Here is a 25873-nt window from a genome sequence, read left to right as displayed (position 1 = left end):
GCCTGATCTACAGGGCCTCACACAGGTCGAGGAGTGAGTGTCCTCCCTCCTCGGCATATCAGTTGGCATGGTAGTGAGTGGCGAGGCAAAGCCCTCTGGCAACAGTGAAGGTATGCTGAGGACCTCTGCATCTTCTATCAGACCACTTAGCCCTGACACCACAATCTTTCCCCACTTTCCAGGAAACTGGCATTTTTGAACGCCTTTTCATTCCTCAACCCCTCCCCTGCAGGTAACCACTCTTCTCTGGCTTTGTGCTTTCCGATAATGAACCAGAGGCACAGAAGCCTGTCCATGAGCCCTTGACTGCTGACGATGGTGGCGACGAGGATGAAGGGGAAGACACCACTCTCCCAGTCACTGAGGAGCCAGCGGCCTCAGCAAGCGGGGACCACACCTTGGTGGGTGAGGGCATGGTCGGGGGCTTGGAGGTGGGTGATGCTCTGTGACCCAGTGGCTTGTAGCAATGCCAGGAGGCAAAGGAAATTAGGGGCCAGCTCCCCAGTTCGCATCTGAGTGCTGCTCAGCAGCACTCTGATGAGGAGCCCGAGCTGGACAATCTTTGAGAACGCACAGCGATCTGTTGGGTGCATTGGAAAGGGTGCTCGAGAGCGGGGATGCACTTGGTGTGAGGATGGAGGAGGCCGCCTCAATATTTTCCTTTGCCTCTCAGCAGCCCATCGATCCCATCCTTGGTAGATACCAACAAATGCTGGAAGCTAAAAGTGACCACGGGGTTCCAGACATGATGGCGCGGGCAATGGCTGACATGGCAGTAGCCATTGAGCACTAGGTCGAAGCCACGCTAGGCCTGCAAGCTGCTATGTCGTCAGTGAGTGGTGGCATCAATGCACTGTCTGCTCTAATGCAGATTCACACAGCTTTGATGCAGAGTCACATTGATGCTATGCAAGCACTGACTGCTCCCAGCAGTCCAACAGGGTGCTCACGGTGCAGAAGCAGGCCAGAAATCTGTGCTTCCCCCAGATTGCTCCGGATGCTGAGGCTCTTCCCCGGGGGAGTGGCGACGTGTCCTCCTCCCTCCATTTAAATAGGCTGCAGATAGCGCCAACAGAAGCTGGAATCGCCTGGTTTCTCTGGCCTGGTTAGGGACGGGTGGTAAATGAGGTGGATGCACCTAATTTTGCAACCAGGGCGCTAGCGGGACGTTGCCCGACGACTGACGACATGATCTGAATGAAATTACACAGTGAGATGGTAGCTTTTTGCCCCGCCGCAAAACCGGCACCAAATTTCCTGGAGGGATGCTGCAAGCTGTGCGCCCGGGCGGTAAGCAATTCAAGACACATTACTCTCCGGGGAGCTAACAGAGGTGCTATTCAACTGAATTTCCAGTCTATAGAATTTACAGCATAGAAACAGGCCATTCAGCCCAATAAATGTCATCATTATTATTTATAAATCATTGTTGTTATTTATATATGGCTACATATTACATGGAATCTACATCACAGAAACAGGCCCTTTAGCCTAACTGGTCTAGTGTTTATGCTTCACATGAGCCTCTGCCCATTCTACTTCATCTTAACCTATCAGCAGATCTTCTTATTCCTTTCTGGCTCATGTACTTTTCTAGCTTCCCCTTAAATGCATCTATGCTTTGTTTGCAATTTTTATGACCTTATTAACCAGTAATGCTACATTTAAGGATTTGTGAATCTGTACCACTACATCACTTTGCACCGCTACTCCATTTCGACTTCTTATTTTCCAAGCAGTAGGTAGCATTCATATTCCTCCTGCCAAAATGCACCAGCTTACACTTTTCTATATTGAAACAAATTTAGAACATACGAACATAAGAAATAGGAGCAGCAGTGGGCCATACAGCCCCTTGAGCCTGCTCCACCATTCAATAAGATCATGGCTGATCTGATCGTGTCCTCAACTCTATTTTCCTGCCTGCTCCCCAGAACCCTTGACTCTCCTATCATTCAAAAATCTGTCTATCTCCGCCTTAAATATATTCAATGACCCAGCCTCAAAAGCTCCCTGGGGTAGAGAATTCCAAAGATTCATGACCCTCAGAGAGAAGAAATTCCTCCTCATTTACATTTTAAATGTGTGATCCCTTATTCTGAAACTATGCCCCCTAGTTCTAGATTCCCCCACGAGGGGAAACATTCTCTCGGCATCTACCCTGTTCAGCCCCTTCAGAATCTTATATGGTTCAATAAGATCACCTCTCATTCTTCTAAACTCCAATGAATATCGGCCCAACCTGCTCAACCTTTCCTCATAAGACAACTCCTTCATTTCAGGAATCAACCTGGTGAACCTTCTCTGAACTGCCTCTAATGCAAGTATATCCCTCCTTAAATATGGAGACCAAAACTGTATGTAGTACTCCAGGTGTGGTCTCACCAACACCCTGTACAGTTGTAGCAAGACTTCCCTACTTTTATACTCCATCCCCCTTGCAATAAAGGTCAACATTCCATTTGCCTTCCTAATTACCTGCTGTACCTGCATGCAAACTTTTTGTGTTTCATGTGCAAGCACTCCCAGATCCCTCTGTACCGCAGAATTTTGTAGTCTCTCTCCATTTAAATAATAATTTGCTTTATTATTCTTCCTACCAAAGTGGATAACCTCACATTTTCCCACATTATACTCCATCTGCCAAATTTTTACCCACTCACTTAACCTATCTATATCCCTTTGCAGATTCTTTGTGTCCTCTTCACAACTTGCTTTCCCACCTCTTTGTAGCATCAGCAAATTTGGCTACATTACACTCGGTCCCTTCATGCAAGTTATGAATATAGATTGTAAATAATTTAGGTTCCAACACTGATCCCTGTGGCACCCCGCTAGTTACAGTTTGCCAACCTGAAAATGACCCATTTATCCCGACTCTCTGTTTTCTGTTAGTTAGCCAATCCTCTAGCCATCATCATCATCATAGGCAGTCCCACTCCCAAAGTAAGTTCTTTGGTGGCTGAACAGTCCAATATGAAAGACACAGATCCTGTTACAGGTGGGACAGACATTCGTCGAGGGAAGGGGTGGGTGGGACTGGTTTTCCACGCGCTCCTCCCGCTGCCTGTGCTTCACCTATTCACGCTCTTTTCGTTGAGACTCGAAGAGCTCAATGCCCTCCCGGATGCACTTTCTCCACCTCGGGCGGTCTTTGGCCAGGGTCTCCCAGGTGTCAGTGGTGATGTCGCACTTTACCAGGGAGACTTTGAGGGTGTCCTTGTAACGTTTCCGCTGCCCACCTTTGGCTCATTTGCCGTGAAGGAGCTCCGCATAAAGCATTTGCTTAGGGAGTCTCGTATCTGACATGCGTACTATGTGACTTGCCCAGCGAAGCTGATCGAGTGTGGTCAGTGCTTCAATACTGGGGATGTTAGCCTGGATGAGGACACTGATGTTGGCGCCTGTCCTCCCAAGCGATTTGCAGGATTTTGCGGAGACATCGTTGGTGATATATCTCCAGCGACTTGAGGTGCCTTCTATACATCGTCCATGCTTTTGATACATACAGGAAGGCGGGTATTACTACAGCCCTGTAAACCGTGAGCTTGGTGGTAGATTTGAGGGCCTGGTCTTCAAACACTGTTTTCCTCAGAAGGCCGAAGGCTGCACTGGCATACTAGAGGTGATGTTGAATCTCGTCATCAATGTCTGCCTTTGTTGATAGGAGGCTCCCGAGATATGGGAAATGGTCCACGTTGTTGAGGGCCGCGCCGTGAATCTTGATGATTGGAGGGCAATGCTGTGCGGCGGGGACAGGCTGGTGGAGGACCTTTGTCTTACGGATGTTAAGCGTAAGGCCCATGCTTTCATATGCCTCAGTGAATTCATTGACTATATCCTGGAGTTCAGCCTCTGAATGTGCACAGACGCAGGCATCGTCCGCGTACTGCAGCTCAACGACAGAGGTTGGGGTGATCTCGGACCTGGCCTGGAGGCGGCGTAGGTTAAACAGCTTCCCACTGGTTCTGTAGTTTAGTTCCACTCCAGCGGGGAGCTTGTTGACTGTAAGGTGGAGCATGGCGGCGAGGAAGATTGAGAAGAGGGTTGGGGCGATGACGCAGCCCTGTCTGACCAGGGTCCGGACGTGGATTGGGTCTGTAATGGATCCGTTGGTAAGGATCACGGCCTGCATGTCGTCATGAAGCAGGCGAAGGATGTTGACAAATGCCAATACATTACCCCTAACCCTGTGAGCTCTTATCTTGTGCAGTAAGCTTTTATGTGGCACGTTATCGAATGACTTCTGGAAATCCAAATACACAACATCTACTGGTTCCCCTTTATTCACCCCACTCGTTACATCCTCAAAGAACTCTAGAAAATTTGTTCAACATGATTTCCCTTTCATAAAACCATACTGACACTGCTTGATTGTATAAGGATTTTCTAAAAGTCCTGCTACTACTTCCTTAATAATGGACTCCAGCAATTTCCTAATGACAGATGTTAGGCTAACTGGTCTATAATTTCCTGCTTTCTGTCTCCCTCCTTTCTTCAATAGGAGCATTGCATTTGTGGTTTTTCAATCCACTGGGACCTCTCCAGAATCCAGAGAATTTTGGTAGATTACAAATTTGTCATTTAAACGCCCATTCTGCAAGTTTATTAATGTCTTCTTTTATTTTGTTGCAGTCTTCCACAGTATTAAGTGTACCCCCAATTGGGTGTCTTCTGCAAATTTTGAAATTGTGCTTCCGTTTCCTGAGTCCAAATCATTTGGTGAATAATAGTGATCCCAGCACCGATCCCTGTGGAACATGGATGCTAAGCTAACTCGTGTATAGTTCCGTGAATTAATTCTAGCTTCCTTTTTGAATATAGGAATAATATTAGCTGTCCACCAGTCCTGTGACACTATTCTCTTCTCTAGTACCTCTGCTATCTCTTCCCTAACTTCTTTTAGTATGCATGGATGCAAACCAGGGGTTATATCCTCTCTAAGTTTGATTAGTTTATGAATTATCTCCCTCCTTTCTATCTGAAATGTTTTGATCTCTTTTTTGATCTCTTCTTATAATTTCGTGTCCATCCTGTTACACTCCCTGGTAAATAATTATTTAATATTTTTTGCCATTTCGCTGTCATTACCTGTGAGTTTATCTTCTGCATCCCTTGGTGATCATATCTCTATCCTGGTTTTCTTTTTGTTATTTATGATTTTATATGCTTTTTATATTTGTTGATAATTTAATTTTTTAGTTTGTGCTTCATGGTTTTGTTTATATTCTGGAACTATACTCCACTGCTTATCGTGGGCGTGTTCGTGTGAATGTGATTTTCCTGTTATATGCAGTGGTCAGTATAACAGGGTAGCGTTATAATATAGGCAACTCAGTATGCAGAATTAACCATTGCCAGCAGCAGGCAGGGCAGGCAGATTATGATGTCAATCAGTGTGCAACACTAATTTGAAGCCAGTGTTGACATTTTGGAGCTCCATGCTGCAGCCTACATCCTGTCTTAACCTTCTCCAGCTGAACACGCGTTCAACAGCATGAAGTACCCCCCACCAACTCTACTTAAAAAAATCATGAACTAATTACAGGCCAGTTGCTGGATTATTTCATCTGGATGCCGGTGCAATTGTGTGCGTTCTTCCAGCTTTCCTATACTTGCATACAGTTTCAATAGGGAATGGACTGGCTGGTGCTGAAATACTTTTCTGTTGATATAAATGCTTGTGCTGAAACAAGTTGCTTCCAGACATGGGTGGCCTGGTAGACCTTCCTCTTGGAATTGATCATGACTGGGAGAATGAAGAGAGGCCACGTAGAGCAGGACAAGCTGCTAGAAGAGGAGGAAGGAGGAGGAGGGGAGAAGGGCTCTCAGCAGGAGGCCATATCAGCCCAGGGTCTTTAGGGAGCAATTCTCTTACCTGAATTTCAGCCATGACCAATGCTTCACTAAAGAGGCTGTGACTGAAATCTGTCAACTGCTGCAGCCACAACTGCAACCTCAAAGCAGGTGACTGCGACTCTTAACTTTTATGCATCTGGCTCCTTCCAGGATGCTGCTGAAGATATAAGCAACATCTTACAACTTGCAGTACCTTGCTGCATAAGAGTCATAAGGGTCACTGAGGCTCTCTATATGCAGATGGGTAACTTTCTCTCATTCCCAATTGCTAGAGACAAGCAGGTGGAGCGAGCACGAGGGTTTGCACAGATTGTAGGCTTCCCTATGGTGTAGGGTGTCATTGACTGCCGCACATTGCCTTGCTTGCGCCACTTGTCAGCTCGGCCATTTTAATGAACCAAAAGAGATTCCATTCCCTCAATGTGTAGTTGCTGTGTGATCACAGGCAGCTCAACATGCAGGTGAATGCCCGTTATCCTGGTGGCTGTCACGATTCCTTCATTCTGTGGCAGTCCTCTATGCCAGCTGCATTTGACCCATTACAGCAAGTCAAAGGCTGCCCTCTGGGCGACAAGGGTTAGCCACTCATGACATAGCTCATGACTCCAGTTTGGAACCCATGCCCATGTGCTCAGCAGGCCTACAATGAGAGCTGCTACAGCAACATTATGGAGCATACCATCAACATCCTCAAGCAATGCTTCTGCTACCTGAACCACTCTGGAGGAGTCCTGTAGTACTCCATATTTGTGGTAGTATGCTGTATGCTGCACAACAACAACAACAACAACTTTGATTTGTATAGCACGTTTAACATAGTAAAACATCCCAAGGCGCTTCACAGCAGTGTTCTCAAACAATATTTGACACCATAAGGAGATACTAGGAAAAGTGACCAAAAGTTTGGTCAAAGTGGTTGGTTTTAAGGAACTTCTTAAAGGAAGAGAGAGAGGTAGAGAGGCAGAGAGGTTTAGAGAAGGAATTCCAGAACTTTGGGCCTAGGCAGCTGAAATCATGGCCACCAATGTTGGAGTGATTAAAATAGGGGATGCGCAAGAGGCCAGAATTGGAGGAGCGCAGATATCTCGGGGGGGTTGTAAGGCTGAAGGTGGTTACAGAGATAGGGAGGGGCAAGGGATTTGAATACAAGGATGAGAATTTTAAAATTGAAGTGTTGCTTAACCGGGAGCCAATGTAGGTCAACGAGTACAGGGGTGTTGAGTGAATGGGACTTGATTCGAGTTAGGACACGGGAAGCAGAGTTTGGATAAGTGCCAGTTTATGGAGGGTGGAAAATGGGAGGCCCGGCAAGCCATTATCAAGGAAAAGCCTTTGCCACCACCTATCAGGCAAGAAGCTGAGGAACATGAGGAGGAGGAGGAGGAGGAAGTAGAGAGACATACAACAGGAAGTGGAGGAACAGGAAGAGGACAGGAGCATACAACATAGACAGCTCTTTTCTGCCAGGGCTCGACATGATCAAATCATTCAGAGTGAAGACAGTAACCTCAACCACAGTTCCCTATTCAGCAACAGTCTCACGCTCCTTACCTTTCCTCTATCCTCTTTCCGACATCACAAAGATAAACGTCAACTGAAATTGCACATTCCGATCCAATTTTAGAAATTCAATCATGACATAATGCGTAAAAAATATACAAAACACCTTTGTGCATTCCCTTAGTGCCTGTCTTCCATGTGCCTTTGCCTGTCCTAGTGCTCCTTTGGGGTGCTTCCCCAGTGGCTGCAGCATAGGTGGTGGAAGGCTGCTGACCTCTAATTGATGACCTTGGAGGGCGACCTTGATCAGCTCTGGGGTGAGAAGGCCCAGATTTAGAATGTAGCATCTGGGCCTGGATTGCAGCAATCTGGCTAATAGGCAACAGCAAGGAAACTGGCTTCTTCTTCTTCTGAGGCAGTTGCTCAGAGTCAAGAATGACCTGCTTCCACACTCACATGAGTTCTAAGGTGGCTGATGAGTCCAATGCTGGATCCATAGACGCGGTCACAGGTGGGGCAGGTGGTGGTTGAAGGGACGAGTGGGTGGAGTGCTTGGCTTGTCGTACGCTCTTTCCGCTATTTGTACTTGGTTTCTGCGTGCTCCCGACGAAGAGACTCAAAGTGTTTGGCACCTTCCCGAATGCTTCTTCTCCACTTTAAGTGGTCATGGGACAGGGATTCCCAAGAGTCGGTGAGGATGTTACATTTCTTCACGGAGGCTTTGAGGGTGCCCTTGAAGCATTTTCTCTGCCCTCCTGGGGCCCGCTTTCTGTGACGGAGCTCGGAGTAGAGAGCTTGTTTCGGGAGTCTTGTGTCAGGCATGTGGCCCGCCCATCGGAGCTGATTGAGCGTTGTCAATGCTTCGATGCTGGGAATGATGGCCTGAGAGAGGACACTGACACTGGTATGCCTATTCTGCCAGTGGATTTGCAGAATTTTGTGGAGGCAGCATTGGTGGTACTTCTCCAATGCTTTGAGAACTGTATATTATCCATGTCTCTGAAGCATAAAGGAGGGCAGGAATCACTACTGTTCTGTAGACCATGAACTTGGTGCCGGGTTTGAGATCTTGGTCTTCAAACATTCTTTTTCTTAGGTGGCCAAAGGCTGCACTGGCGCACTGGAGGCGGTGTTGGACTTCATCATTGACATCTTACCTTGTTGACAGTAGGCTCCCAAGGTATGGAAAATGGTCCATGTTGCCCAAGATCTTGTCGTGGATCTTGATGATCGGGGAGCAGTTCTGTGAGGCAGGGGCAGATTAGTAAAGGGCCTTTGTCTTTGTTTAGTGTAAGGCCCAAGCTCTTGTACACTTCAGTGAATGTGTCAACAATGGTTTGGAGTTCGTGGGTGTGCGCAAATGCAAGTGTCGTCTGCATACTGTATTTCAATGACAGAGGTTGGGACAACCTTGGTACTTGACTGGAGTCGACGGAGGTTGAACAATTTGCCATTCGACCTATAGATTGGCTCCACTCCAGTGGGGAGCTTGTTGGAGGTTAAATGAAGCATTATGGCGATAAGAACATAACATAAGAACATAAGAATTAGGAACAGAAGTAGGCCATCTAGCTCCTCGAGCCTGCTCCACCACGCAACAAGATCATGGCTGATCTGGCCATGGACTCAGCACCACTTACCCGCCCGCTCCCCATAATCCTTAATTCCCTTATTGGTTAAAATTCTATCTATCTGTGATTTGAATACATTCAATGAGCTAGCCTCAACTGCTTCCCTGGGCAGAGAATTCCACAGCTTCACAACCCTCTGGGAGAAGAAATTCCTTCTCAACTTGGTTTTAAATTGGCTCCCCCGTATTTTGAGGCTGTGCCCCCTAGTTCTAGCCTCCCCGACCAGTGGAAACAACCTCTCTGCCTCAATCTTGTCTATCCCTTTCATTATTTTAAATGTTTCTATAAGATCACCCCTCATCCTTCTGAACTCCAACGAGTAAAGACTGAGAAGAGCGTTGGTGCAATGACACAGCCTTGCTTGACCCTTGTCTGCACTTGTATTGGGTTTGTGGTGGGTCTGTTTGTAAGGATCATGGCTTTCATGTCATCGTGAAGCAAGCAGAGAAGGGGGACAAATTTTTGAGGACAGCCGAATTTGAGGAGGACACTCCATATGGAATGCTATCATCCCGAGTGAGGACAGCAGGTTCGTGCTGCATGGATCCACTGTCACTCTCCGGTGGATGCCTCCTAGAAATCTGTTGGAGAACAGATTGATGAACTGCTATGTTGCCCTGCAAGCCCCTTTGAACAGTGGTATCCAGAGCCATGATTGCAGCAGTCTAAGCTTCATGGCAGATCAAAGGATGAGAGAGAAGTGGGATGAGAGAAGGATTAGGTATGAGGATACCCTCATCATCAATCACTTCAGTGGCCACTGCCTCAGTGATGCCCCTTCACATGATGGCCAGCACTGTCTCCTCCATGGGGATTAAAACATGCAGGTGTGCTTCTCCTCCTCCCATTAATTGCTGCTGCCTGCTATTATGCGCCACCTTCTCCTGCAAGAAAGTGGGGAGTGTGTCAGAGAATAACGTGCAGTACGTTTGGGTGATAGACATAGAAACATAGAAAATAGGTGCAGGAGTAGGCCATTCGGCCCTTCGAGCCTGCACCACCATTCAATATGATCATGGCTGAGCATGCAACTTCAGTACTCCCTTCTTGCTTTCTCTCCATACCCCTTGATCCCTTTAGCTGTAAGGGCCACATCTAACTCCCTTTTGGAATATACCCAACCAACTGGCCTCAACAACTTTCTGTGGTCGATAATTCCACAGGTTCACAATTCTCTGCGTGAAGAAGTTTCTCCTCATCTCAGTCCTAACTGGCTTACCCCTTATTCTTAGACTGTGACCCCTGGTTCTGGACATCCCCAACATCGAGAACATTCTTCCTGCATCGAACCTGTCCAATTCTGTCAGAATTTTATATGTTTCTATGAGATCCCCTCTCATTCTTCTAAATTCCAGTGAATATAAGCCTGGCCGATCCAATCTTTCTTCATATGTCAGTCCTACCATCCCGGGAATCAGTCTGGTGAACCTTCGCTACAATCCCTCAATAGCAAGAATGTCCTTCCTCAGATTAGGTGACTAAAACTGTACACAATATTCAAGGTGTGGCCTCACCAAGGCCCTGTACAACTGCAGTAAGATCTCCCTGCTCCTATACTCAAATCCTCTCGCTATGAAGGCCAACATGCCATTTGCCTTCTTCACCGCCTGCTGTACCTGCATGCCAACTTTCAATGACTGATGTACCACGACACCCAGGTCTCATCGCACCTCCACTTTTCCTTATCTGTCACCATTCAGATAATATTCTGCCTTCATGTTTTTGCCACCAAAGTGGATAAGCTCACATTTCTCTACATTATACTGCATCTGCCATGTATTTGCCCACTCACCTAACCTGTCCAAGTCACCCTGCAGCCTCTTAGCATCATCCTCACAACTCACGCCGTCACCTAGCTTAGTGTCATCTGCAAACTTGGAGATATTACATTCAATTCCTTTGTCTAAATCATTAATGTATATTGTAAATAGCTGGGGTCCCAGCACTGAACTTTGCGGAACCCCACTAGTCACTTCCTGCCATTCTGAAAAGGACCCGTTTATTCCTAGTCTTTGCTTCCTGTCTGCCAACCAGTTCTCTATCCATGTCAATACATTACCCCCAATACCATGTGCTTTACTTTTGCACACTAATCTCTTGTGTGGGACCTTGTCAAAAGCCTTTTGAAAGCCCAAATACACCACATCCACTGGTTCTCCCTTGTCCACTCTACTAGTTACATCCTCAAAATATTCTAGAAGATTTGTCAAGCATGATTTGAAGCCATGAGGTGGCTATCATGGTTGAATAGCTGCCAGTGAGTGTGAGGTGTGGGTGTGAAGCTTTTAACAGTGTGTGAAGGTGAAGTAAAGCAGTTGAATGTTAAGGTTGGGTCCTGATTGATAGAGATCGGTGACAGGTGGGTAAGGGTGGTGTAGTGAATTAAGCAGTGGATGAGACTAGTGATGCAGTGGGTAGGATATGCCATTCGAAGATGAACTTACTCACCTTGACAACTTATGTGAGATCATTAAAATTCTTCCTACGCTGCATCCATGTTATTGGAGAAACATTCCTGACATTAACCTCCGCCGCTATTTGTTGCCACGGCCTCCTGAGCATGTGTCTGGAGGACCTTCTGCCCCCCCTGTGGATACAGGATTTCTGTCCTACTTTCCACCTATTCCATCAATGCTTCCAGTGCATTGTCTAAAAAACTTGGTGCCACTTTCTCCCATGTTCAAAGACATTGCTCAAAGTATTACAGCACTGAATCAGTTTTCAAAAAACTCCCACCACTGCTTGCAGCCACATTGCACCCCCCTATAAGAGGTGCAGGCTGGCTTTATATAGCGCTAGCCGCTCGTGATATCAGGCCCCTGCTGATGCGAACAGCCAATGAACAACCCGGGTAGCGCTGGCTGCATGCAGAAATCATTTAAAAGCACTGGCAGCATGAATTTAACATGCTGACTGCAATACTATGAACAGGCATTAATTATGCACTGCGATCCCTGCCCGTTTTCAGGTATTATCCAACTCTTTTGAATCTGATTTTGAATATGGGACTTACACCACTTTTGTGATAATGTGCACCACGTGCCATTTAACATAGACTCCAGTGGATTAGTGTCACAATAGTGATAGACTCCCTTTGACATCATGAAAAAAGCAAGCCGCCCAGGATAACGGGGTGTTCTATACTTGTAGCCAATGAGAAGTGCCACGTTATTCCTTTTTGCCTAATTCACTGACACCTGCAGCTAAAGCGTCTGCGGCCTTTGGGTCTCTGGTAATGGATATCAATGGTCTTTCTTGGGTGTGTGCAATCTGATTTACGAAGTGCATTGAGACATGTGGGATGGCTTTCGGATGAGATGTTAAACTGAGGCACAGTTTGCTCTCTCAGGTGGACGTAAAAAATCCCAGGGCACTATTTCGAAGAAGAGCAGGGGAGTTATCCCTGGTATCCTGGGCCAATATTTATGTCTTAATCAACATAACAAAAACAGATTATCTGGTCATTATCACATTGCTGTTTGTGAGAGCTTGCTGTGGGTAAATTGGCTGCCGTGTTTCCCACATTACAACAGTGACTACACTCCAAAAGTACTTCATTGGCTGTAAAGCGCTTTGAGACGTCCGGTGGTCATGAAAGGCACTATATAAATGCAAGTCTTTCTTTTTTTCTTTCTTGCTTTGGCTGGTGAATCTATTGGGCTCCCTAATCATTTTCATGAGGGCGCCTGGCGCTGAAACAACACAAAATTGTATTCCGGAGCTTGCTTGGGTGCCTTAGGAGAGGAAATTGTCAGAGATTTTCTGAAATTGGCGACATTTTTTTTCTCTCTCTCTCATTTTTTTGCCTTCCGATACTCCTAATCCAGCTGTTTCTGCCTAAAATAAACGAAACATTTAAGACGCTATGACTGGCAACTTTGAAATTGATGTCAATTTAAATGGATAATAATTATCACTTCCTGGATGATATAAGCGACTGCCCATTTTCAACATGGACATTTCAAGTGATGGGGTCTGTAATAGAAATCCATTGGTTCTGGGATGTGGAGCCTGTACACGTGAGAATGAACTGCCACGGTGCAGAATGTAATGGACCAATTGATCACAAACCTTGCTATAATACGGTGTGTGCAGTGAAACTTGTTTCAAAGACCAGGGATGACATCTGATCACAAATTACCTTGATGCTAACATCAATGCACAGAACAATATAACAGTGACATGCTGCTAAATTGCATTTGGCAGTCCATAGTGTTTTCCAGCACCACATACAGATTAATCTCAGAGAATCAAGAGCAGGTGAATGGATTAGGGTAGACAAAGAGGGGGAAGGTTGATTTGCCAAAGTGTTTTGTGTTTGATCACTGAAATTTTAAATCCAAGACAAATGCTTTTCTCCTGTAAAGAACAAACCTGACCCAATCCAGGAGCAAACCAGACCCAATCCAGAGGGAAACCAGACCCAATCCAACAACAACAACAACAACTTGTAATTATATAACACCTTTTATGTTGTAAAATGTCCCAAGGGGCTTCACAGGAGTGTTATAAAACAAAATTTGACTGAGCCACATAAAGCGATATTAAGGCAGATGACCAAAAGCTTGGTCAAAGAGGAGGAAAAAGAGGCAGAGAGGTTTAGGGAGGGCGTTCCAGAGTTGGAGGCCTAGGCAGCAGAAGGCACGGCCACCAATGGTTGAGCGATTATAATCAGGGATGCTCAAGAAGGCAGAATTAGAGGAGCGCAGACATCTCAGGGTGTTGTGGGGCTAGAGGAGATTACAGAGATCGGGAGGGGTGTGACCATTGGAGGGATTTGTAAACAAGGATGAGAATTTTAAAATCGAGGCTTTGCTTAACCAGGAGCCAATGTAGGTCAGCGAGCACAGGGGGTGTTGGGTGATGGTAGAAAAAGCCACAAAGCAGCTTAAAAACAACAAGGCTATGGGTGCGGATGGAATCCCTGCTGAGGCATTGAAGGATGGCGGAGAGGCACTGCTGGCGCAAATACACGACCTCATCTCTCTCAGTTGGAGGGAGGAGAGCATGCCGGGAGATCTCAGAGATGCAGTGATCGTGACCATCTTTAAAAAAGGGGACAAGTCCGACTGCGGCAAATACAGAGGAATCTCCCCGCTATCAACCACTGGGAAAGTTGTCGCTAGAGTCCTCCTCAACCGTCTTCTTCCCGTGGCTGAGGATCTCCTCCCGGAGTCACAGTGCGGATTTCTTCCCCTACGGGGCACAACGGACATGATTTTTGCAGCGCGACAGCTCCAGAAAAAAGGCAGGGAACAGCGCCAGCCCTTATACATGGCCTTCTTCAACCTTACAAAGGCCTTTGACACTGCCAACCGTGAGGGTCTACGGAGCGTCTGTCTCCATTTCGGATGCCCCCAAAAGTACGTCACCATCCTCCGCCTGCTCCACGATGACATGCAGGCCGTGATCCTTACCAACGGATCCATCACAGACCTAATCCACGTTCGGACTGGGGTCAAACAGGGCTGTGTCGTCGCCCCAACCCTCTTCTCAATCTTTCTCGCCGCTATTCTCCACCTCACAGTCAACAAGCTCCCCGCTGGAGTGGAACTAAACTACAGAACCAGCAGGAACCTGTTCAACCTGCACCATCTCTGGGCCAGGTCCAAGACCACCCCAACCTCTGTCGTCGAGCTACAGTGCGGACGACGCCTGCGTCTGCGCACATACAGAGGCTGAACTCCAGGACCTAGTCGACATATTTACTGATATGCACGGGCCTTACGCTAAACATCCGTAAGACAAAGGTCCTCCACCAGCCTGTCCTCGCTGCACAGCACTGCCCCCTAGTCATCAAGATCCACGGCCCTGGACACCGTGGATCACTTCCCACATGCCAGACACGAGACTCCCAAAGCAAGTGTTCTACTCGGAGCTCCTTCATGGCAAACGAGCCAAAGGTGGGCAGCGGAAATGTTACAAGGACACCCTCAAAGCCTCCCTGATAAAGTGCGACATCCCCACTGACACCTGGGTCTCCCTGGCCAAAGACCGCCCTAAGTGGAGGAAGTGGATCCGGGAGGGCACTGAACACCTTGAGTCTCAACGCCGAGAGCGTGCAGAAATCAAGTGCAGGCAGCGGAAAGAGCACACGGCAAACCAGTCTCATCCATCCCTTCCCTCAACGACTATCTGTCCTACCTGTGACAAAGTCTGTGGCTCCCGCATTGGACTGTTCAGCCACTAAAGAACTCACTTCAGGAGTGGAAGCAAGTCTTCCTCGATTCCAAGGGATAGCCTATGATGATGGGTGAGTGGGACTTGGTCCGAATTAGGACACGGGTAGCCGAGTTTTGGATCACCTCTAGTTTATGTAAGGTAGAATTTGGGAGGCCAGCCAGGAGTGCGTTGGAATAATCAAGTCTAGAGGTAACAAAGGCATGGATGAATCCAGGAGGGAACCAGACCCAATCCAGAGGGAAACCAGACTCAATCCCGGAGGAAAAATGACTCAAATCTGGAAGGAAATACTGATGTTGGACTTTTTAAGATGTCAATTTTTTTAAATCACTTGATTCATATCTGGCCTTGTGTTTCCACTGCTAATAACAATACCCTAGAATACCAAGAATGAATTGCCACTTTTACTGTTGAATATTAAGACTTCAAATAAATTTCTAAGTATTAATTAAGAACAGCCTAACTGATAGGTTTCAGTTCCATATATATTTAAGTACAATTAGATGAAATAGGAAATGCTGCCAGTGCATTGCCTTAAAATAACTGTACCATTCAAATAGAATTGGCCATGTAATCATTCAGTTCACATTATTTAAGCCAGGGTGCTAGAGGGAGAAATTGCCTAACGTGTACAAAAAGATTATCAGTCTATAGTAACCATCATAGTAACATTCTTAGCAAAGTACTAATGATTCACAAATTTTCCTACTTATTGAATTTGCCGAAAGTCATCCCCAAAGGCTGTCCCCATTATTGGTCACTTTAAATAAGGTAAGCTTCTATTCAATTTCAAATACTGATAAGTTTGAGTTATATATATTTAAGTACAACAAGGTGAGCAGTGTAGTCAAATTTCAAAGGAAAACTGCAATTTCACACACAGATACTGCTTGACTGTGGCTCAGTGGGCAACAATCTTGCCTCTGAGTCAGAAGGTTATGGGTTTAAATCCCACTCCAGAGGGAATGCTGCAATGTCAGAAGTGCTGTCTTTCGCATGAGACTTTAAACCGTGGCCCTGTCTGCCCTCTCAGCTGAACGTAAAAGATCCCATGGCACTATTTTGCAGAAGAGCAGGGGAGTTATCCCCGGTACAAAAGCAAAATACTGTGGATGCTGAAACCTGAAATAAAAACAGAAAATGCTGGAAATCTCAGCATCTATGGAGAGAAAAACAAAGTTAACGTTTCAGGTCGATGCCCTTTGTCTGAACTGACGAATGTTCAAAAAGAACAGATTCTTAAGGAGTACTGAAAGGGGGAGAGGAAGAAAGAACAAAAGGAAAGGTCCGTGATAGGGTGGAAGGCAGGAGAGATTAGAGAGACAAAAGGGATGATGGGCCGAATTGAAATGGTAATGCCAGAAGTTAGAAAAAGGTTAGTATAGATAGGCTGTGAATGGCAGGATAATGACCAGCTGCCATTGGAGACAAAGAGGAAAAAAACATAAAATCAGGGGAGGGGGGGGAAGGGAGCCAAAAATGGGCAGTGGTTATAGTCTGAAATTGTTAAACTCGATGTTGAGTCCAGAAGGCTGTAAAGTGCCTAAACTAAAGATGAGTTGCTGTTCCTTGAGCTTACGTGGAGCTCCATTAGAACAGTGTAGGAGGCCGAGGACGGAGACGTCAGAGTGGGAGTGGAGTGGAGAATTAAAGAGACAGGCGACCGGAAGCTCGGTGTCATGCTAATGGACTGAATGGCGATGCTCTGCAAAGCGGTCACCCAATCTGTGTTTACAGTATACTAAATTGAAAGAAGTGCAAGTAAATCGCTGTTTCACCTGGAAGGAGTATTTGGGGCCCTGGATAGTGGAAAGGGAGGAGGTAAAAGGGCAGGTGTTGCATCTCCTGCGCTTGCATGGAAAGTTGCCGTGGGAAGGGGATAGTGTGCTAGGGGTGACTGTGGAATTGGCCAGGGTGTCACGGAAGGAGCGATCCCTTCGGAATGCTGAGAGGGGAGGGGAGGGGAAGATGTGATTGGTGGTGGGATCATGCTGGAGGTGGCGGAAATGGCGGAGGATGATCCGTTGAACGTGGAGGCAGGTGGGGTGAAAGGTGAGGACAAGGAGAGCCCTGTCGTGCTTCTGAGAGGGAGGGGAATAGAATGAACACGGTCAAGGGCTATGTTAACCACAGTGGAGGGGAATCCTCAGTTGAGGAAAAAGGAAGACATGTCAGAGGCACTAATGTGAAAAGTGGCGTTGTCAGAGCAGATGCAATGGAGACGGAGAAACTGGGAGAATGAAATGGAGTCCTTACTGGATAAGGGGTGTAGTCCAGGTAGCTGTGGGAGTCAGTGGACTTATAGTGGATACTGGTGGCTAGCCTATCCCCAGAAATGGAGACTGGGAAGTCGAGGAAGGGAAGAGTCTGAGATGCACCATGTGAAGGTGAGGAAAGTGTGGAAATTGGATGCAAAGTGAATGAAATTTTCTCGTTCAGGGCAAGAGCAGGAAACGGCACCGATAAAGTCATCAATGAACTGGAAAAAGAGCTGAGGAAGGGGACCCAATGGAAAAAGAGGTGAGACACGTGTTATCCCCGGTGTCTTAGCCAATATTTATCCCTGAATCAACATAACAAAAACAAATTATCTGGTCATTATCACATTTCTGTTTGTGGGTGCTTGCTGAGCGCAAATTGGCTGCCACGTTTCCCACATTACAACAGTGACTTCAAAAAGTACGTCATTGGCTGTAAAGCGCTTTAAGATGTCTGGTGGTTGTGAAAGGCACTATACAAATGCAAGTTTTCTTTCTTTTTTGACTGTGTGCACTGAAATACAGCTAACTGCCGTTTTTGAGTGGAAAATTCACGGCGTATAGATGGTGTAGGCATGAAAGTTTGATAACAAATGCCTTTGACTGAGAAAAACATAACTCCTTCAGAAAGACTACATAACACATTGTGCTTCACCATCACTGTGGATTGTCCCATCCTATCAATCTGGAGAACTTTCGATATGTAGACACTGTAGCCTCTGGTTTAAAATAGAAACATACACCACAGCTGTGTGCAGCAATGGCAATGCAAGACTGGAAAGCACCGAAAAGATGCAACCTTAAACCTTAATTATCTCACTTTCATTGATAACCTTCGGCACTTGGTGCGTGCTCGTTAATTTAATGAGAAAATCTATTGTTCACAAAGAGAAAGTGGCATTTAAACAAAATGACAGATGTATTTTCAAATTGTCACCCTTTTTCAACTTGCTAGTCAAAGAGTTCATAGTAATTATCTTGCTCTGCTTTAGTGTACACATGCAAGGAAGATTAGAGTCCAGAATGTGGAAAATTCAAAATTCTGTGACAAAGAACTGGCACAAAAATATTGACTAAGATGTATAAAAAGGTTGTAGGTTCTCTCTTTGGTATGGTACCGTGTCAAGAATCATCAGCTACCCTCATTGTGATGACTCTTGACATTTCTTTCACAACAAGCTCCAGGTTCATGGAAGTGTAACACACTTGGAAGGAAAAAAAGGCAGCAGCCAGCAGGAGCACATGGCAGTAGATCAGACAAGAGCTGTCAGCTGGAGGAAGCAACCAAGTTTGAGACATGAGGCTTTCATCCATGGGGAAATGAAAGAATGCTGAAGAGAAAGACACTACAGTCCAATCCAACTCAATGTTCTTTTCTGGTACAATAGCTTTGTGCTCTGTTGCACTCCTGCCCATCCACTTTGAGGCTGTTCACATTGTAATCCGTTCCTCCGTTTTGCAGTACCGAGTTACCTTTTCCCCAACAACTCATTCTGTAACTTTCTCCCAGGTAATTATATATTTTAGATGCTTTTACCTATTTTTCAAAATCACTTAAAAAAAAATCAATCATTTGCTAGGGAGCATCCACTCACACCTGTTGTGTGTGTCATTATAATTAAACCCTTTATCTTGTGTAAATTTTTATGTAATAAATAATCTTAGAAGCATTAATTTGGGAAACATTTACCAGTATCACTGAAAATTCATGTTGTAAAACTATTAATTGAACATAATGATCAAATTTTGATGTGCCTCAAAAAGTAAATCATGCAAATGAGTTGAGAGAAAGGAAATTGCATCTCACTATGACGTTGATGGATTCTATGTACACGTGACAGGTGCTGCCATATTAGCAGCTGTTTGTTTCAGCTTTTTATCGGGTAATTCACTATCGACACTGGAATTTTGTTTTTCTTGTGAATTCATCAAACTGAAATGCGTAATGGTGAAGATTTGCAATCTTTTCTGCTTTAAGCATTCAGCATCAAGCATTCTTAGGTCAGCTAAAGTAAGAGTTGAATACAGAATAAAAATCCCTCTACTGTACTTCAGTAATATTTCCACTCTCAGAAAAGCACCCCTGTTACACCAGCATAAATGTTTCCATGTCGAATGTCAATCATTCTTAAGGGCCGCTGAATGAGATTTTCCGTTTTAGCAACAAGTCTGCAGGCAGTTTTTGTGTAATGGGTGCTTACCCACTGAAAAACTGTTTGAGCCTGTTCAAATTGCAAGTACCTCACAATCAGTGAAGCGAAAACTTGCATCTCATTGGTCTCATCTCAATCTGTGGAACCCTTTTCTAAATTTTCCAATTCTAGTGATTTTCCCTACTCTCTTTTGGCTACCTCATATCATGCATCAATATCTGGTGAAGAGTGTGATCTGGTGACCTTTGACACAGCTAATTAGCTCAAGGAAGCACACAAGAATGGCAAAGTAATTAAGTGATTAATGTTAATTTCCTTTCCAGCTCCGGGGCGAAAACGGGTTGCTGCGCACGGTAATGATGTTGTCATCACTGACGCAGTGAATCAGGGAGCTACCAGTAGGAGTGGGGTGCTATAGGTTACCGCCGCCAATAAACTCTCGCAGAATTTCGCGGGAGTCGGTAGCGGCGTCGCAACCGGGCAAAAAGTCGTTTGCACCCTGTTAGTGCCCCCCCAGGGGCATAAATGCCTCTAATTTTCCCCACTTAAATTTGACTAATTTCTATTTGAAGTTACTGAAACTACAAACTACAAACACACTTGCGTTTCTAAAATTTCTTGTCCAGTCCCGGCAGGAGGCTAGAAAAAAATTGCCATTGCATTAGAAAGGTAACAGTTGAATGGGTTGCAGTTCAGTAACACACCTGTAATGTTGAAAGCCTGGAGTTAATGAGCTACTGTGAATTTCGAGTAATGCTCATCAGTTTGGCTACCACGAACTGAAATTAGTGACAGTCAAACTTCATGGGTAGTTACTTATAATTCTGTCAGATAAGCCATCAAAATAAATTTTGGGAGTGGCATTGGATCAGTCCATTTAACATATAGAAACATAGAAACATAGAAAATAGGTGCAGGAGTAGGCCATTCGGCCCTTCGAGCATGCACCATCATTCAATAAGATCATGGCTGATCATCACCTCAGTACCCCTTTCCTGCTTTCTCTCCATACCCCTTGATCCCTTTAGCGGTAAGGGCCATATCTAACTCCCTCTTGAATATATCCCATGAACTGGCACCAACAACTCTCTGTGGTAGAGAATTCCACAGGTTAACAACTCTCTGAGTGAAGAAGTTTCTCCTCATCTCAATACCAAATGGTTTACCTATTATCCTTAGACCCCTGGCTCTGGACTTCCCCAACATCAGGAACATTCTTCCTGCATCTAACCTGTCCAGTCCTGTCAGAATTTTATATGTTTCTATGAGATTCCCTCTCATCCTTCTAAATTCCAGTGAATACAGGCCCAGTCGATCCAGTATCTCCTCATATGTCAGTCCTGCCATCCCTGGAATCAGTCTGGTAAACCTTTGCTACACTCCCTCAATAGCAAGAACATCCTTCCTCAGCTTAGGAAAACTGAACACAATATTCCAGCTGAGGCCTCACCGAGGCCCTGTACAACTACAGTAAGACCTCCCTGCTCCTATACTCAAATCCCCTAGCTATGAAGGCCAACATGCCATTTGCCTTCTTCACCGCCTGCTGTACCTGCATGCCAACCTTCAATGACTGATGTACCATGACATCCAGGTCTCGTTGCACCTCCCCTTTTCCTAATCTGCCGCCATTCAGATAATATTCTGCCTTCGTGCTTTTGCCACGAAAGTGGATAACCTCACATTTATCCACATTATACTGCATCTGCCAGCCATTTGCCCACTCACTCAACCTGTCCAAGTCACCCTGCAGCCTCTTAGCATTCTCCTCACAGCTCACACCACCACCCAGCTTAGTGTCATCTGCAATCTTGGAGATATTACACTCAATTCCTTCATCTAAATCATTGATGTATATTGTAAATAGCTGGGGTCCCATTACTGAGCCCTGCGGCACTCCACTAGTCACTGCCTGCCATTCTGAAAAGGATCCGTTTATCCCAACTCTCTGCTTCCAGTCTGCCAACCTGTTCTCTATCCACATCAATCTATTATCCCCAATACCATGTGCTTTAATTTTGCACACCAATCTCCTGTGTGGGACCTTGTCAAAATCCTTTTGAAAGTCCAAATACACCACAACCACTGGTTCCCCCTGTCCACTCGACTAGTTACATCCTCAAAAAATTGTAGAAGATTTGTCAAGCATGATTTCCCTTTCATAAATCTATGCTGACTTGGACCGATCCTGTCACTGCTTTCCAAATGCACTGCTATTTGATCTTTAATAATTGATTCAATTTTCCCCACTACTGATGTCAGGCTAACGGGTCTATAATTACCTGTTTTCTCTCTCCCTCCTTTCTTAAAAAGTGGTGTTACATTAGCTAACCTCCAGTCCATAGGAACTGATCCAGAGTCGATAGACTGCTGGAAATTGGTCACCAATGCCATCCACTATTTCTAAGGCCATTTCCTTAAGTACTTTGGGATGCAGACTATCAGGTCCTGGGGATTTATCGGCCTTCAATCCCATCAATTTCCCTGACACAATTTCTTGACTAATAAGGATTTCCTTCAGTTCCTCCTTCTCACTAGACCCTTGGTCCCCTAATATTTCCGGAAGGTTATTTGTGTCTTTCTTTGTGAAGACAGAACCAAAGTATTTGTTCAATTGGTCTGCCATTTCTTTGTTCACCATTATAAATTCACCTGAATCTGACTGCAAGGGACCCACGTTTGTCTTCACTAATCTTTTTCTCTTCACATATCTACAGAAGCTTTTGCAGTCACTTTTTATGTTCTCAGCAAGCCTCCTCTCATACTCTATTTTCCCCCTTCTAATTACTTGGTTCTGCTTCCATTTGATGCAGTTGGACTATGTGGGAGTAAAACCTGCTGTGGTAATATTAATTGCTGACGGCATTAGAAAGAAAGAGTCAACAGTAAAGGAAGAAAAGATAAAACCAGCTCAAGCGGGCGGTAAACTTCCAACCACAGAGCTTCAGTACAAATACCATCTCTTGATCATTGTCAGTTCTTGATCAAATCAGTTGATGGGCATTTTACGGTAATAGAGTTCTTTATCTCAGAGAAGGAGAGAACAAAACCAATCAGCGGCAATCCCAACACACACAATTGCATCTCTATACCCAATCATAGAGCTTCATTGGTGAGAAGTATGGTTAAGTCTGTGACCCAGAATAGGCAAGGATGTGTGGTGATAGATGGCAGCAATATACAATAGACTGTAATTTGCGGCCCCTACGGGCGTATACCAGGTGTTAGATCCACCACATCCCCAGGAAAAGGGCCTCCGCGGGTGGAGAGTTGGGCTGTTTGCCCAACTTCTGCCCAGTAAATGCCCATGAAAAAACATAAGGCCTGCTTTTACCAGCGTAAGAGTTTTAAAAAACAAAAAAATTAAATGTTATCAATAATTTATACATTTACAAACCTGTACAAGGTAAGTTTATTTTTATGCCCTCTAAAACAAGTAAATTTACTTTTCAAAAAATGTAATTTTTGTTTTTAATATTGAATTAACTGTCATTTTAATTCATTTTAAATACGTGATGTTTTTTATTTATTTAGGGGTCAAGTTTCGGCTTGAGTTGCTCCTTTTTTTTTGAGCAACTGGTTTAGAATGGAGTATCTTAGAAATTGCAATTCTCGGCATTTAGTTTGCTCCAATTCTAGTCAGTTAGAACAGTTTCATTTTGGAACACATTTTTTTTTCAAAAGGGGGCGTGTCTGGCCACTTACGCCTGTTTTGAAAGTTTAGGCAGTGAAAACTTACTCCAAACTAACTTAGAATGGAGTACGTGCAGATTTTTGTACGCTCAGAAAAACCTTGCCTACACTTTACAAATCAGTTATAGGTTACAAATCAGGCGTAGGGAACGAGGGGTGGGGGGGGGGAGGGGGGAAGGGAAGTAATTAAATTCGACATGCATTCAACAGTCTTACTTATACAAATAAAGAATCATCCTGACTAAAAAAATATAAACAAAGCAGAGACAAAATATTGAATATTCCTACCTGTGTGAAGCAGCAGCAGTCTTCGAGCTGCGGTGCTTCAGGCAGGCCTTCCTTCCATGTAGGAGACAGGGGCGGCGTCAGTGGCTCGACAGCAACCAAAGACACAGCAAGCAAGCAGCCTTCGAGCTGCGAGGGAAGCTGAGGCTATTCGGCCACGGGATAGGGGCGGCGGCAGTGGCTGACGGCAGCCGAAGACAGAGCAAGCAGCCTTCGAGCTGCGAGGGAGACTGAGGCCATTAGGCCAGGGACAGGAAAAGGCAGCCAGATAGCCAGTTTGAAACTTAAATTTGAAGAATGGGTGCTGCATTGTCAACACCACGGATTATGCAATGGTTCGCCATCAATTCACTGCATAGGAGAGAATTGATTAGAGCTCACCGCACCAGGAACGTCATAGCCCGTAGGCTGATGGGCAGGACACCTTACCCACGTCGGCAATATCGAACAGGCGCTCGTACCTGGACATGAGCAAGGCTGATTGTGTCAAAAGACTGCATTTCCGCAGAGAAGTTGTCGCTGAGATATGTGATATGCTGAGAGCAGATTTGCAGCCCAGAAGCAGAACGCCAACTGCCTTATCTGTTGCAGTGAAGGTAATAGCTGCACTTGCTTTCTATGCCTCGGGATCATTTCAGGCTACAACTGGGATGTGTGCGCCATCTCTCAATGTGCAATACATGCCTCCGTTTACCAGGTCACGGCTGCACTGTATGCGTGGAGGAATGATTTCATCACGTTTCCAATGACCGCACAAGTGATCCATGAGAGGGCTGTGGGCTTCTTCAGGATTGCCGGCTTCCCAAAGGTACAGGGCTGCATTGATTATACCCACATAGCCTTGCGAGCACCTGTGGGGTATTCCGAGCAGTACAGGAATAGAAAAGGTTTCCACTCCATCAATGTGCAGCTCGTGTGTGGCGACAAGCAGTGTACCATGTCAGTCGATGCGAGATACCCTGGCAGCACCCACGATGCGTTCATCTAACGCGACAGCGTTCTATCTGACATGTTTGAGCAGCAGCCAGAAGGGCAGAGCTGGCTACTGGGAAACAAAGGGTATGGCCTGACAACCTGGCTCATGATGCCCCTACGCGTGACACGGACAGAAGCTGACCGTCAATACAACATAGCGCACATTGCGACGCGCAGCATCATTGAGAGGACCATTGGCATATTGAAACAGCGATTCCGATGCCTGGACCATTCCGGGGGCCACTTGCAATACTCTCGTCAGATTATCGGTCACTTCACTGCTGTGTGCTGCATGCTCCATCATGAGGCAGCAGGAGCTGGTCGTGGAACCAGAAGACCTACGTAAGGGTCCAGTGCATGATGATAATATTACAGAACAGCAGGATGTGGATGATGACGATGATCAGGAAAGCATGCAAGTGACTGATGCCGGAGCACAAGGTCGGAGGAGGGCCGTCCATCGTGCCCCTTTAACGATTGCTCGAGCCTTGCGCCAGCAGCTCATCCGTGAACGCTTCAACTATTGATGCCTGAGGGCTCTGCGACCACTGTTGCGCATCGACATGTTTATTCTTTGCAGTTGTTCCTACCTTGTGTTGTGTTAATGGAAGATGAATCAGTTTTAATGAAAAAATATTTTATTGAGAAGTTAACGTCACTGCAATAAAATATTTGTTGTATCAAACTTTACTTTTTAATATGACTCTTGAAGATCACTTAAAAATTTTAAGATCACTTATAAACTTGTAAATTTACAAAAGTTACAAAACAATTTCAATTTGCACTATAAGATCACTTAAAAACCATAAGATCCCTTATAAGTTGTAAAGTTACAAAACTTACAAAACAATTTCAATTTGAAAAACGCTACTACAGCTACATCAAGAACAAGAACAAAAGCAGCAAAGAAAGGCTGCAACCATCTCTCATCCACATCTCAGTGAATGTTCACTTCTTCATGGGGGTGTCATTTGATTGGCCGGGCTGTGTGACCTTATTATTGCAGCAGCTACCTCACCCAGGCCCTCCCTGACGGCCTGTGCCGTCGATTGCACTCCCTCGGACATTCCCTCCCTAAGTTCCCGTGTCATTACTGCTATTTCTCCCGTCAGGACCGTCAACGCTTCACCCACTGCACTGACGCTACCGATGAGTGATCGGGTAAGCTCATTGGTCTCCACACCCAATGCCACAACCTGAGCCGCATCTGTTGCACGCTGCATCTCAGGAGAGCGTGTCTCCAATCTCCTTCTCCTCTGCCTGGGTCTGCCTCGTGGCACCACTATACTGGGAGGCGTGGATACGGACGGTGGGACGCTCGGTGTTGCAAACGGCA

At 45.6% G+C, this 25873-nt stretch overlaps 1 long non-coding RNA gene across 2 annotated transcripts in view; it reads left to right on the top strand.

Moving 5' to 3' along the window:
• The window catches only part of LOC139247336 (uncharacterized), a 49224-nt gene extending 24080 nt beyond the window's left edge, over positions 1-25144 (top strand). For both annotated transcript variants that reach the window (XR_011590888.1, XR_011590889.1), the window contains exons 2-4: positions 17613-17693; positions 18611-18941; positions 23576-25144. This is a non-coding gene — a long non-coding RNA (uncharacterized lncRNA). The remainder of the gene's footprint in view (positions 1-17612; positions 17694-18610; positions 18942-23575) is intronic.
• The last annotated feature ends 729 nt before the right edge of the window (positions 25145-25873 follow it).

Source organism: Pristiophorus japonicus, chromosome 1, assembly GCF_044704955.1.
Source record: "Pristiophorus japonicus isolate sPriJap1 chromosome 1, sPriJap1.hap1, whole genome shotgun sequence".
NCBI lineage: Eukaryota > Metazoa > Chordata > Chondrichthyes > Pristiophoridae > Pristiophorus > Pristiophorus japonicus.
This window is presented reverse-complemented; position numbering and strand designations above follow the sequence as displayed.